Raw genomic sequence first — 3,673 nt, 5'->3', positions numbered from 1 at the left:
CCCTGTTGCTTTCTAGAGAATTGCCTCATTGCCACCTTCTTATCCCTTTATTTCTCTTGAACAACCTCTGTTTTAAGGTTCTAATTTTTGGGGTGCCTGAGTGGCTCAGTGAGTTAAAGCATCTGCCTTTAGCTCAGGTCATGATCTCAGGGTCCTGGGATTGAGCCCCGCATCACATCGGGCTCTCTGCCCAGCAGGGAGACTGCTTCCCCCTCTCTCTGCCTGCCTCTCTGCCTACTTGTGATCTCTCTCTGTCAAATCAATCAATCAATCAATCAATCTTTAAAGTTCTAATTTTAGTGACTATTGTATTTTTCATTTGAGGAAGTTTCTTTTTCAAGTTCATTTATCTTTTTCTTAGTATTCCTTTTCTAGACCTTCTTTGCTTTAGTTAGTTGTCAGAAATGCATATTGAAAGTTACTCAAGGGCGCGTGGGTGGCTTAGTAGGTTAAGCCTCTGCCTTCGGCTCAGGTCATGATCTCAGGGTCCTGGAATCAAGCCCTGCATGGGGCTCTCTGCTCAGCAGGGAGCCTGCTTCCTCATCTCTCTGCCTGCTTCTCTGCCTACTTGTGATCTCTCTCTCTCTCTGTCAAATAAATAAAATTAAAAAAAAAAAAAGGAAAGAAAGAAAGTTACTCATATTGGCCTGTTGTTATCTGTAGTTCTTTGGTCTGATAGTCCTGTCTGCACATCTGCTAACTCTCTCATGTGGAGAGTTGTTCCCTCAGATCTTCATAACTCACTTATTGTATAGGCATCTTCTGTGGGTGTTGTTTTCTCCCGGGTAATTCCATATGTCCTAGTTGTGAAAGTGACCCTGGCTCTGATTCCCACAGGATCCCAGGGGTTTCAATGGTCCTGAATCAGATTTGGTGTTAATTTATCTCTTTGTGGTTCCCATACAGTACAGGTTACATGAATTTAGGTCCCATCTCTGGCATACACTTGGGGTTAAGTTTCTCCCACTTGTCTTTTTATTTCTTTCTGTTTAAGGCTTCAGAACAAAGATGTGCTTCCTTGAGGCCTCCACGGTGTACAGGCTGGAGACTTTCTGGTTTCCTGGGAGTGGAAGGGGCAGGTCTTGAAGGATCCTGGGTTTATTTTGTATTTTCTTTTGAGAGAGCGAGGGAGGAGAGGAGGGGCAGAGGGAGAGGGAGAGAGAGAATCGCAGGCAGACTCCATACCCTGAGCCTGCAGAGCCCAACTTGGGGTCTGATCTCAGATCCTGAGCAGAAACCAAGAGTTGGATGCTTAACCTGCTGAACCACCCAGGAGCCCCAAGGGATCCAGGCTTTATGAAGGAGTCCCCCGTCTAACCTCCCACCACTTACGGCCCAGTGCCATGTCTTCAGTCTTAAGTCCCGGTGTGAGTATTAGAACCCCAGCCCCAGCCCCTGGAGCCTCTGTCTTTTTGGAACTTAGGAAACTCCAAATACATTATTCCTCTCTTCTGAAGAGAATCCACTGAGATAGATGGGGAAGTCTGACAGTGGAAATGAGCATTTCACCTTTACTACAACGAAGCAGTTTATAGAACAGAGGCAACAAAAGAATTACAACACTGCCTATAACCAAATTTGCCCTCCAGGCACAGACAGCATGGGAAAGTCTCAGTTCTAGTAGCACACCTGCACTCTTGAGTTTACTGTATAACCTAGGACAGATGAGAATGCACATTTTCTACAGATGGAGAGGTACCAGAAAGGAGCAGCCAGAAGGGCTTGATTCAGACATGCCTGGCAGTTCCTTTTTTCCAACTCATAAATCACCCCCCCCTTCTCATGAGAAGGAGGGAGCCAATGAGTAAGTCCAGGAGTATTACTCTAAAGGAAGAAAGTTCCTTCACTGAGAAACAAGCCATGGGCATGTGGGGTGGGGATAGTCAATCCCTTCTAAAGCTATCCAATGTGCTTGTGTCTCTGGCTTTCATTCTCTCTTTCCTTTCTGAAATCTGGTGTATACTCTTTATTTTCAGCTAAACTGTATATTTAAGACTATTTTTGGTATATTTTGCCCAGAATTTCCATGTTTGAGGCCAGGAGCTTCAGCTGTCATGTTGTTGGAAGTTCCTCTAGACAATGTTTTCACAAAGGAAACAGGATGGCCTATTAAAATAGGGAAGTGCTAAAGGAGAACAGGCTGATTTAGACCTCTCTCCAAGTCTTTTCTAGACTTCGGAGGTTGCACCAAATAAAAGCTATTTGCTAATATGATTCTTTCCTTTATTAACTATAATAAACATGGGTATAGATCTCAACATATCCAAATATATGTGTATTGACTTGCCGAGTCTAGTAGGTAAACACACTTTTAAACATGTTTGATGCATGCAATTTGAAGTTCTGGTCTTATATCTCATATCTTGCACAGTGTCATTTACACTCTCATGTTGTTTTCATTAATCTGTTGTTATACAGTGATAAAGGTGCAGCTTCATCAAAGCACACCTTTATAGTGGGATTCCTTGAAGATATTTGAAAATAGATATTTGAAATAGATATTTGAAAATAGATATTTGAAAAACCCATAGCCAATGGGTTTTGATGAAATTGCTCTATTCAAGCAATTGCATTTTAGTTTTAATACAGTTTATATAAAGAAGAGAGAACTTAAAAAGTATTCTAAAAACACTAGGAAAGTATGTCTCTCATCTCTTGTGCATGCAGTCTAGGAAAATACCACATCCCTCCTCCCATCCTCATAAAACAAAACAGAACCAGCACTGAATTGAATAAAAGAGTAACTTATCTGTACTGCCACATCTGATCTTATTTCTCTTCTTGGAAATTGGCATGAACATAGTTTGTCCTCAATTTCAAGTCTTTACGTTTAGAAGGAGAAACATTTCAATATAGTAATGTAAAATAAGTGCAATTTTTTATTGAAATTTACTTACTTTGATAGGCATTGCCCAAACATGGGCAAACGTGTTCTGGGTTTATATTATAGTGTCACCTCCTCAATTCTCACTGGTTGCACAGTTCTTACCCCATTTTATGGATTAGGAAACATGAGCTTTCAGAATTTATTGGCACCCATGTGGTGTTATATTATTTAAACTGCCTACTTTATCCAAAGCCAAATGCAGTGCGCTGGTAGGACATACAGTAATACCCCAGAGTCTGAGGGAACAAAAAGATCTTCAAGCATTCAGTTTTAGCATCTGATCCTTGAATAGCACTCATGCTAGCATCTAGCATGCTTGAGATTTTCAAGGATATCTGCTCTGTCCATCTCACCCCCCGTGTGTACCCATAGCTTCAAAGACTTTCCCTACCTTCTTCAGAGAAGATAAAGGAGGGACACCCAAGCAGGTTTGGAGGGTATGGGGGTGGGGAGGAGTATGAGATGGGCTACGGAGAGGTTTCTGATGTGACATTAGTTTCTTTCATTTCCCTTCCGTCGAGAGGCCTCCTCACTTCCCCAGCCCCTCTATCCTCCCTCACGATCCAGTCCAGTATTTTTCCGATTTTACTTCCCTTCCATCCTTGCAGACTCCTGCTCAGCCCCGCCCGCCTCTCTGAGCCCGCCCCCCCGTGACCACACCTCCCCCCCAGGCTCCTCCTTCCCCGTAGTCCTGCTAGCTCCCCGTCATGCCTCTATTCCCTGCCAATCACGCTGGACCACCCTCTCGGCCCGCCCCGAACGCACACCCCAGAGGTCAGCGGCCTC

This window comes from Martes martes, assembly GCF_963455335.1.
Source record: "Martes martes genome assembly, chromosome: 16".
Classification (NCBI taxonomy): Eukaryota; Metazoa; Chordata; class Mammalia; order Carnivora; family Mustelidae; genus Martes; species Martes martes.
Note: the sequence above shows the minus strand (reverse complement) of the source record.